The sequence below is a fragment of the Mytilus edulis genome, chromosome 6 (assembly GCF_963676685.1).
Source record: "Mytilus edulis chromosome 6, xbMytEdul2.2, whole genome shotgun sequence".
NCBI lineage: Eukaryota > Metazoa > Mollusca > Bivalvia > Mytilida > Mytilidae > Mytilus > Mytilus edulis.
This window is the reverse complement of record NC_092349.1, coordinates 63,974,218-63,986,638: the sequence shown is the minus strand read 5'-3', so window position 1 is coordinate 63,986,638 and position 12,421 is coordinate 63,974,218. Positions and strand designations below refer to the sequence as shown.

At 31.3% G+C, this 12,421-nt stretch overlaps 1 long non-coding RNA gene across 2 annotated transcripts; it reads left to right on the top strand.

Annotated features, from left to right (window-relative positions):
• Positions 1-232: 232 nt before the first annotated feature.
• Positions 233-11,239, top strand: LOC139528105 (uncharacterized). Of its 2 annotated transcripts, none has more exons than XR_011665524.1 (4): positions 233-333; positions 7,412-7,549; positions 9,253-9,367; positions 10,943-11,239. It is a non-coding gene; the product is annotated as an uncharacterized lncRNA (long non-coding RNA). The 2 variants fall into 2 exon arrangements; XR_011665525.1 differs by lacking the exon at positions 233-333 and adding an exon at positions 3,744-4,197.
• The last annotated feature ends 1,182 nt before the right edge of the window (positions 11,240-12,421 follow it).

Below are 12,421 nucleotides of genomic sequence, written 5' to 3'. Positions count from 1 at the left end.
GGAGGTGCTCCTTTGTAAAGGATGCTTATAAACAAAATAATTTGTTATATGTTCCAAGAATTTGTATAGTATATAGGATATTAAAAGAATGGGGATACCTTTTTTTTTACATAGAGAAATGTTTTGAACATCAGCAAATATCCGCCAATCTCTATTCCGGATTCGGATTTTTTAAAACGCTTGAAAGATACAGATTATGACGCGGTTTGAAGAGAAGGACGCCGCCGATATTGTCAACAACAATAGTACATTGTACTTGTTTTAGCCAATTTAACAAGACAACCAATACCAAGGAGATATGAATATTAATAAATACTCGAGGATATACTACAGGTAACTCAAACAAATGATTTAATAGTGCAGGAATAAACAGAAATCTGCAATGACTGAATGTTTTCATCTTCGAGTTTGGTATAGTGATGTAGTGTCCGTTCGACATGTTTCACGTTCGCCCAAGTACCTGTGGCTGTTCGCCCATTATCGATTCGCCCTGATTTTTATACCCCCGCTTTAGAAAAAAGGGAGTATACTGTTTTACCCCTGTCTGTCCTTCCGTCTGTCGGTCAGTCCGTCCGTCCCATGAATATTTTTCGTCACATTTTTCTCATGAACTACACTACCAGGATTTCTGAAATTTGGTTTCAGGCTTGATATAAGTTAGCTGTACTGTGTGATGCGTTTTCAGATTCATCACTTAACAACTTCCTGTTTACCAAACACTTGTTTGATTTTACACATGATAGCCAAGTTGAAAATTTTTCGTCACATTTTTCTCAGGAACTACAATACAAGGATTTCTGAAATTTGGTTTAAGGGTTAATATAAGTCAGCTATACCGTGTGATGCGTTTTCAGATTCAGCACTCGACAACTTCCTGTTTACTGAACACTTGCATATTTTTACACAATTAATATTATCCACTTGCGGCGGGGGTATCGTCAGTGAGCAGTAGCTTGCAGTTTCACTTGTTTTTTATATGTTGTCTACTTGCAAAATGTTTATTATTTGAACAGAGTATGGCAAAGAATGTTGAAAAATTCGGCGAATACATGTATGTGTATTGCTGCAAACGAAAAATTATTATCCCTTTAATTTTGTTTAAGTACTTATCGTTATTGATATTTGTTTACTGTTACAATTCATGCAGTATTATAACAGAGACATATATAATAATTAAACTGTCTATTTGTTGTCTCTTTGACATCATTCCACATTTCTATTCTCAATTTTATCAAAATACTTTTCATGTATATGTTACAGTCATGACAGTAAATACATGTAGGTGAAATTAGGAATTATGTGTAATTACTAAAATTTAGGAATTACATGTAATCCCCGATGTACTTAGTAAATACAAGTAATTCCTGAAACGGCCCAGTTATTACCAGTAATTACTAATTTTAAAATGAATTTTGACACCTATTTAATAACTGTTAAAACAATGTAAGCTGATCAAAAGTTATGGTAATTCTAGCTATAGAAGATCAGTGAGTACTCTTAAAAAGTGATTAGCCTAAAATGTACCTTTTTTGTTATAAGAGCATTAGCTACGAGCTGTTAAATAAATTAAATATGATTTTTTTGTTTGTTAAATTATTAATGAAAATTATATAGTCATGATAGTGAAATTATAATTCACTTTTAGCAGTCAATCTGGTTCTATTTTACTTAAATAAGCAGAGAAACATGGTTGATGATTTTTGCACTTGCAAGTGACTAATTGGACCTCATTGAATATGTATTCATGTGAACTTCAATTCAACACCTAGCTGGAGATAGGTTACTGATGTATTCATATTTAAAATTGTAAGGGTTTCGCAGAATCCAGTATCTCGCCTACTTTAGCTGTTAGTCGCAGGCTCAACAAAAATGGGGGGGGTATCAAATCTTTTGACTAGTGCTGTAATAAGCTTCTGTCCAAATTTGGTTAAAATCCAGGATGGTTTATGAAATCTAATAAATGTCTAAAAAAAACTTTAACCGCAGAGTGTATGTAATGTTAACTGGGGAAAAAAACAAGTCCATTTATAAGGAAATACGAAAAGGGATTTCGAAAAAGGGATTTTTTTTACAAACTTTACTTCTGGAAATTATTTTATGATCATAAACAAGCTTCTGTCCAAGTTTGGTAGAAATCCAGGATATTCTGAGAAAGTTATAAAATTTAAAAAACTTTAACTACAATGTGAATGTAATGTTAACTGGCATATATAAGTCCATTTATAAGTAAAATACGGAAAAACTTGATTTTATTTTCACAAAATTTACTTCTTGAAAATTATCTCATAATTATAGTCAAGCTTCTGTTCACGTTTGGTAGAAATCCAGGATAATTTAAGAAAGTTATCAAAATTTAAAGAACTTTAACCACATAGTGAATACTTGTGGATGATGCTGACGACAGAATAGCTTGCTGTGTCTCGCTTTTGCGACAAAGGTCGCAGGCTCGACAAAAAGAAACATAATCATAGTGACAACATTGAAAGAAAATCAAAAGGAATGGCTTATTTAATCCACAAAAGATCATTCTTATACAGATAAAAACGATAATAAAATTTTGTTGCAGGTATATAAGCTGGAGTTTGGAGGTCTTGAAAAACTCATAAAAAAAGAGAAACACAAAAATATGAAATGTGACTCTTAACACCATCAAATTGTATAAATTTGTTTGTTAAGAATGTCAGCTTTATCACAACAGTTTGACAAAAGTAGTTGTAAATAAAACTATTTTGTAAAAGGAATTTGACTTATGTCATCGGGCAACTTTATATGCAACAACAACAACAAACAACAAATATTTTATTTGCCAACGACGGCGTCCAAAATGAGCAGAACAATTACAATGTAATTTTCAAACATAATGTAAAGTAAATTAAAAATAGGTTAAAAAGGACATAATATGAGTGATTTTGATTTTATTGATTAATATAAAATATTAAAGCAAATGAAGTCAGCAGAGTATGCCTGATGAAGATTGCAATATAAAGAAATTATGAGATTTTAAGAATTATTCAACCAAATTTGGCATTATCAAATGTTTATCATCAAAAAGAGCTGGCAAAGTTGTCTATAAACTTCTCACAAATGTATATCTTAATTTTGGATTGATATCATTGTCTTGCCTGCTGCAAATGATATTAAGCATGTTAAGGGAGTTTCAATACTTTTTAAACAACCATTTTTCAGTTTCAATTCACAACCACTAAAGGTGTGCCTTATATTCATTAAATAAATCCTTAATTAAGTCAGCCCTAAAATACCTACCCTTTTACTTTCTTATTTTGTGTCTTGGATTATATCTTTAATTTTAAATTAAAAATATCAATCCTTGTTTTCAAAATTCCAATAGGGAACATATCTTTTATAATTGTATAAATAAACCAATTGTTCAAGACGTTTCGACCATTGGCCTTCTTCAGTTGTTTATTATTCCTCTAAACTACATGGCTGCCAATGGCCGAAACGTCTTGAACAATTGGTTTATTTATACAATTATAAAAATATCAAGTCAGTAAATAGCTGTAAAAATGACAAAGAAAATCAGTGAATACCAGTAATCACTGAAACAACTAGTAAATACATGTAATTACTAAATTGGCTAGTAATTACAGGTATTTACTGAAATTTTTAGTAATTACGTGTAATTCCTAATTTCACCTATTTACTGTAACATATACATTGTATGTACATCATTGTTTTTACTCATTTTCGACTAGTTTATCAAAACAAAACATAATTTACAGTCTCACTAATTAGCGACAAGACGAATATTTGTTTATGATTCAAACCGATACTACATAGTACATTGTACATGTTGTACTACATGTATCTTATCTATGATTAACTCAAAGTCATATATATAGCTAGATAACAAAACACTTGCAGTTTAATATCACATACATTTGTACATGACACAGGACAATCACTGACAAGTTTCAAGACTTGCTAGCAGTAACTGAAAGCCAGCACAAATGCCTAATCTGTCGTACACTCTTATTCTGCAGGTGGCTGTACCTCACTTTTTACATAGATACCATTTAACGTCATACAATGTATCAGAAAACACTTGTGTTGATTTTTGTTATCAAACATAATTGGATAACAATTTATAGAAAACTACCACAAGGGCCAAGGGATTTCCAGCTAGAGGAGGGAAATGTTCCCATACATTTTTGGAAGTCTTGAACTGGCAAAATGGTATGAATCAATAACTACAACAAGACGATACAATATAACAAAGATGTGGAATTGATTGTTAATGAGACAACTCTCCACAAGACACCAAATGACACAGAAAGTAACAGCTTAAGGTCACTGTGAAGCCTTCAACAATAAGCAAAGCCAATATCACATACTCAGCTACATTTACATGTATGGAAGGCCCCAAAATCACAAATGTACATGTAAAAACAAATATCATTATGTAACTAACAAAGCAACAAAGAAGAACCACTGAATTACAGGCTCTTGACTTGGGATTGGCACATGCATATACAGAAAGTGGGGTGGGGGGGGGGGGGGGGGGGTTAAACATCATTGACAAAACCTCACCCTTATTATAGATATATTTATTTTAGATTATGACAATCAGTAACAAGTTTACAGATCAAGCTCTACACAACTACTTTTGCATAGGTACTATTTCTGTACTAAAAAAATGCAGTACTGGAAATTTCCTTTTAATATTTAGTCCTATTCCTTTACTTTAAAACTATTGTAATATTTTAGGTACTTGTATTTTACAGTACTTGATTTGTACGAAATATTTTGGTACATAAATAATACAATAGTCTTTGTTTGAACATGTTGAAAACCATAACTTTAAAAGATTTCATTTGAAATAGAAAAACTTTCAAAATGCTGAAAATGTAAAGGTACAAAAAAATGTAGTAACCAAAAAGCTGTAGTACCTAAATTTCAAGTACAAATAAACTAATGAAAGTACTGTAAAATACAGGTACATGTACCTAAATATTACAATAATTTTAGAGTAACAAAATAGTACTGAATATTAAAAGTAGATTTCCAGTACTACAAATTTTTAGTACAGAAATAGTACCTATGCAAAAGTAGCTGTGTATATAAATATTCTGTTCAGAAAAAATAACTTCAGATGTTTTATTTTTGCAGAGCTATGTACTCCGTCCTTGGACTTAAAAAAAAATCATGCAAATAATCAGTTTATTTCTTTTTTAGCTCACGTGGCCCGAAGGGCCAAAGTGAGCTTATGCCATCACTTGGCGTCTGTAGTCGTAAACTATTTCAAGAATCTTCTCCTCTGAAACTACTAGGCCAAATACTTCCAAACTTTAACTGAATGTTCCTTAGGGTATCTAGTTTATAAATTGTATCCGAAGTTTTGATCTATCAACAAACATGGTCGCCATTGCTAAAAATAGAACATAGGGGTCAAATGCAGTTTTTGGCTTATATCTCAAAAACGAAAGCATTTAGAGCAAATCTGACAGGGGATAAAAATGTTCATTAGGTCAAAATCTATCAGCCCTAAAATTTTCAGATTCATGAATCAAACAACCCATTGTTGGGTGGCTGCCACTTAATTGGTAATTTTAAGGAAATTTGCAGTTTTTGGTCATTACCTTGAATATTATTATAGATAAAGATAAACTGTAAACAGCAAAAATGATCAGCAAAGTAAGATCTACAAATAAGTTAAAATGACCAAAATTGTCAATTGTCAAAGGGGTTATTGTCCTTTAATTAATGACAATTTTTCACATTTTGTTCATCATATTTGCTAACTTTAAAAAATCTAAAACTACTCAACCAAATTCAACCAAACTTCAACTGAATGATCAGCAGGGTGTATAAAATAAAGTTTGTGTTTTATTTTCTATTTCATCAAAAAACATGGCCGTCATGGCTAAAAATAGAACACAGGGTAAAATGCAGTTTTTGGCTTATATATCTCAAAAACTCCAGCATTTAGAGCAAATAAGACAAGAAGTTAAAGTATTTATTAGGTCAAGGTCTACCTGTCCTGAAATTTTCAGCCGAATTGGGTAACTGGTTTTTCAGGTATAATGCCCCTGAATTGATGATTTTAAAGAAATTTTGCAGTGTTGGGTTATTATCTTGAATATTATTATAGATACAGATAAACTGTTAATAGCAATTGTATTGTGAATCATCAGATTGACCTAGACTGTGTCTTAATCAAGTGTAGGGCAAACTCATGCCCATTTCTTTCCAGAGGTTCCTAAGAGGCTTTAAAAGGTATTTCCAGGATAGTACATGGCCTTTGTTACTCTGTTAAATTTACAACAAACATTAATTTATTAATTTAGTTAATAAGGCATTGTTTACCAGGTGAGCGATTCAGGCTCTTGAGAGCCTCTTGTTTGGGGTTACATGTATATATGCTTGAAGATATTGATCTGATTATTATGATTTATCCTGATTATAATTTATTGTATAGTTTTTCCATGACAAGTTGCATATCAAGTGTAAAATTTGTTTCAGTTCAGACTATTTTATTTTAGCAGAAACTGATCTGGAATTATGGTCCAAAACAAGCATTTTTCATGTTTCATGGCAATAAATTGTGTACATGGTGTATGTGTAGGATCTCTATAAAATTGTACCACTTTGTACATGTAGCATTGTAGGTTCCATACCTCAAAAGGAAGGTTTGGATTACTTTTTGGGGTAATGGACTAAACCTTTTTATAATTATGGGTAAAAAACAAGTATCTGGTATCCGAACATTAAACCCTTGAATAATATACATGTACATTGTGCATCATTTGTGTATGTTCATACATCTGAACGAATATATACATGTAGATATAAGAAGATATGGTATTATTTCCCTTCACCCAACTTGACCCAAGATCAATAGACATATTATAAAACTACAGGTCACAGTAAATCCTTCAACAATGAGCAAATCCCATACAGTGTACCTTTCTATGGATCTCTATGAAATTGAGCCTCAATTGCAAGGTTCGATACCAAAGTGGTAAAAATATAAGATCAAAGGGGTTTATTGTAGAAGTTTAAGGGAAAATTGTATAAAAATCAATTTCAAATGGTAACAACTTGAAAACTAATTTAATAATGACAGTTACTATTGTAAGACTACAATCATGACAATGAATGGAATGACCTGCTTTTAGTTATTGTGCCAAATTTAATAAAACTTTGCCTCAATCATTTAAAGGGTATCTAATGCTATTAATTGTGATTTTCAAAACAACAGTGAAGACAGGTGAGCGACACAGGCTCGACACAGGCTCATGATATTTGATACTTGTAGATAATTACATGTAGTACAATTCCAAGTCTAATACAAATAGAAAGAAATTCATGGATATTACAAGCTAATTGTTTGCAAAACTCTTTGAATAGTATTGTGTCCACATGCTAAATACTGTTTTCTCCCTTTCAGCAATATAACAAGGAATGGACAGAGGAGTTGACTATTGATTATGACTGATACTGGTAATACTGGAATGAAGTAACCTACATGCAGTGTCCAATGACTCCATGCTTTACATGTACATAAAATGTATGTTGACAGCCAATGGTAAGTATTAATCTTCATAATACATGTATATACAATGATTGTATGTGATGCATCTCTGAGACTTACATTTCACTGTTGTGTGGCTTCATTAATGACCAGAGACTGATAAGAATTAGATTATCCTTTATTTTATCTTCAAATATTATGTACTAGTAACTACATATATGTACTCAATGACTTGCATTCATTTAACTTGTAATAATTATGATGCAGCATCCAACAAAAAGTATGTATTTTTTAGCTCACCTGGCCCAAAGAGCCAAATGAGCTTTTCTCATCACTTGGCGTCCGTCGTCTGTAAACTTTTACAGAAATCTTCTCCTCTGAAACTACTGGGCCAAATTTCACCAAACTTGGCCACAATTATCATTCGGGTATCTAGTTTAAAAAATGTGTCCAATGACCCAGCCAACCAACTAAGATGGCTGCCATGGCTAAAAATAGAACATAGGGGTAAAATGTAGATTTTGGCTTATATCTCTGAATCGGAAGCCTTTAGAGCAAATCTGACATGAGGTAAATGTGTTTATAAGGTCAAGATCTATCTGCCCTGAAATTTTCAGATGAATCGGACAACTGGTTGTTTGATTGCTTCCCCTAATTGGTAATTTTGAGGAAATTTTGCCGTTTTTATACGACAGCATATATTGAAAATTTTTTGGGTGTAATGTATATTAGTATCACAATGGCGTCGTCTTCTTTGTCATCGTCCGAAGACATTTGGTTTTTGCACTCTAACTTTAGTAAAAGTTAATAGAAATCTATGAAATTTAAACACAAGGTTTATGACCATAAAAGGAAGTTTTGGATTGATTTGGGTGTTTTGGTCCCAACAGTTTACGAATTAGGGGCCAAAAAGGGCCAAAATAAGCATTTTTCTTAGATTTCGCTCAATAACTTTAGTATAAGAAAACAGAAATCTATGAAATTTTAATATAAGGACTATATGACCACAAAAGAAAGGTTGGAATTGATTTTGGGAGTTTTGGTCCCAACGAATTAGGATTTCCAGTAATACATATTTTTGGTACAGTCTCAGAAATAGTACCTATCAGTCTATGCAAAAGTAGAGGTGTACATTTTTTTGTATATGAATAGAATTTAATTGTTGCAGATTAAACATTTTTAGAAATTTAATTTTAAAAATAAGGAGATGTGGTAGGATTACCAATAAGAAAACCATCATGGTCATCCACATTCAAAATGAAGGGGAAATAACCACTTTTAGGCCACTTTTATTCTGACCTTCAACAATGAACAGAAAAATACTGCTTAGTCAGCTGTTTATGATCCTGACAACAGTTCAATCTATAAAACTAGTAGTGTAATAGTCATTTTGCTAGTGATGTTCACAGTGACACTTATTGGTTATAAAAAAAATCAATTGTTTTCTCTGTTGCCACTAGCTGTTGCAGTCTGTGCCAACCTGTTTTAGTGTCTGTCTGACTGAAAGAGAAATTTGATTCTTTTTCTCTTGTTATTACAAATGTATGTCAACCGAAAAATCAAAAAATTTCTATCTGACCGAATTATCTGATTCACTGCTTTTGGCGAATATTTTTTACAATAGTTGCCTGTGTGAATTTGATTTACATTGTATATCTAAATGAATTTTCATTTGTATCGCCTTTTTTTTTATTTGGAAAACATTAATCAGGTTCAGGGCTTATATTTATAATAATTAATGGAATTTAAATTTTCAGAATTGCACATTTGTTGCTCCCAAGATGTAAGAGGATTTGAAGTTATACAATGAAATGAATGAATTGATTAGAAATACATGTAGATGAGACCCTATAGCTACAGAACATGTAACTGGTATGTATTGGTTATGTGGTATTTGTAGTCAAAATGGTAATTTTTTGGTATGACAAAAAAGCTGAAAATTGAAAATTTAAAAAGGAGTCTTGAAACACAAACTGACAAAATAAAAAAACCCATTTTCAATCAACAGATCTGATCAAGGGAAAAAATAATCTGCTATATATACATATATGGAATACATGGAATAGGCATGTAGTTACATTTATCATATGTTTAGTAGTAAATACAGTAGTTTTTGCATATTTGATAAATAGTCTGCTGTTTAATCAATATCGCATACCCTTTATCACACCCCTACTTTTTTTTTTTTTTTTTTACATAGTCAGTTTTTATTTATGTAAGCTTAAGAAAAATTTTCCTTAAAATAGGTCCAAAAGAACGGTCATTCGGGCTTGACGCAATTTATTGAATGACGTCATTGTGTGGGATGATTGCCAATGAGACAACTATCCACAAAAGACCAAAATGACACAGACATTAACAAGTATAGGTCACTGTATGGCCTTCAACAATGAGCAAAGCCTACCGCATAGTCAGCTATAAAAGGCCCCAATAAGACAATGTAAAACAATTCAAACGAGAAAACTAACAGCCTTATTTATGTAAAAAAAAAATGAACGAAAAACAAATATATATGCAACACATAAACAAACGACTTTTATTCAGTTTGTGAGTTAATCGACCTGGTTTACACATCAATAACCTCTAGAAAAAAATGTGTTTAATCCTATAATATACCCATGTGTTATGCTTGTAGTTTTAGGAAATTAGAATATCAAAATAGCTTGACTAAGATTAAAAAAATTACTGATTTCATAAATTAGGTATTTTTTGTCTTGTCTGCAACTGATTGAATGGTCATAATGGTGTAGTACATGTCTGTCTGGGCATGGTTCATCTTACCATGACCTGATATTCATTATGATGGTTCATTGGTCAATATTAAGTTTCATATTTTAGTCTGTTGTATACTGTATATAATCAATTAAGATATTGATCAGCTATATTTGGTGTAAGCAATGATTGTAAGAGGCTAAGACATGTAAGAAGGGGGCTTGAAAATAATGAGTTGTGTTATTATAGGCACTAAGTATACTTACATATACAGGTTATGTGTAGTACACCTACATGAATAGAGTTTGTTTTCATTTAACAAGTTTATTATAAAAATTTAACATGGTATGATTGCCAATGAGACAACTATTCACTAGAGTCCAAATGACTGAATACTGCTAACTATAAATGATCATATGTACAGCTTTCACCAATAAGAAAACTGATACAGAATAGAACTATAAAATGTCCTGAAACAGGGATTGTAAAAACCTGTGTTTTATGAGTATTGCCCACCCCGGTGGGAAATACTGGGAAAACCCAAGTTTTACTGTCAAGGTTTTACTGGGTAAATCACCATAAAATCACCAATTGATCATGTCAGAGCTTAAAATACAATACAGTTTTCTTCTAATTATAAGTTTGGTAAATTATTGGAGATTAAATTGATGTTATCTTTTTTGCTGGACTACAATACAGAAATAAACATTACATGCTGAATTTATTGTATTACAGGAACTGTAGGAAGTATTCCAAGAGTATGATTGCTAAGTAGGCATTACAGGATTTTATCATTGGAGCAACATCCAAGGATAATAAGTGGAAATGTATGAAGGAATCCTTGGGTACAAATATCAATTATATGCAGAAGTGGACTCTTAAACATTATTAACAGACATGGTAGTCAAGAAATTTATACCATTACCAACTGGAATTAACTATTGTGTATATTTTTTCAACCATAAGTACTTTCAGAATACAATACAATTCAAATTCAGATTATTGTGTCAACATACAAAAATGTACAAGTTACATTTAAAAAAAAAATGAAAATGCATATATATCATGTATATGTTTTTAAAATAAATTTTATATAAAAAAATGAAATAACAAGAATTTTTAGCTTTATATTGTGCAGCCAAACTTGGAAATCTTTTAATGGTATATGCCTATATGAAAAAAGAAGTAAATGGTTGTTAATTACAGAGAGACTTTCAATATGGTACATTTGTATATCAGCTAGCCTTTGTTTCATAGAACTTTCTTTTTTAGTTTATTAATACAATGAGATATGAGGTATACATCAATCAGACAGCAATAAAACAACAAAAACACCCGAAAGGCATTTAGCTATAGGTGCTAACATGCAGTCCTCAACAAAAGCCAAAGATTTGCCATGATCTATTGAATTGACCAGAGACTATAAACAATTACAATATGAGTCAAGAGCTGCCATCAACACCAAATTCTCTGAATAATTTTCTTTTAATTAAGATGAGATTATAGACAACCACTGAAAAGGTTTCTGACTTTAAATGGGTACATGAATATGTGGTGAGGTGAACTAGTTATTTCTTCAAAACCATCTAAAAAATTGGCATCTTTTGCAAATAGTTCTTATCCAGAATATGATTGGTTTTTGTCATAACTGATGACCACACAATATGACTTATACATCTATGTAAACATTTGTACATGATAAAAATCATTTCAAATGTTATAATACATCAGTGCAAACATCTTTTTTAAATGACCACAATCCATAAATCTTTCGACTATTTCCTTAAATAATATTGCACTATTGTTAGGGTTGTTAAATGATATATTACAAATATTTATGTACAGGTCTAATATAATAAAATGTTTAGAACCAGGAAAGTAATCCGAGTCTGTGCACTTAATGTTTGGTTTTTACACACTTGTACTGTATACATTAGGAATAACCATCAAATAAACTAGTTTATTTGGAAGAAGTATCATATATTATAGATCTACAGATGAATCATTGCAGTGAATATAAGAGAGAACATGATGTGTGCCTAATATATAATGCTGAACTGTCAAATGATATGGATATTTTAAAGTTTAATAATAATATAGAAAAATTCACATGAAAGCTCAATTCACATGAATTTTACATGAATTTTACATGAATGCTCAATTCACGTGAATTTCACATGAAAGCTCAATTAACGTGAAAGATTTCACGTAAAT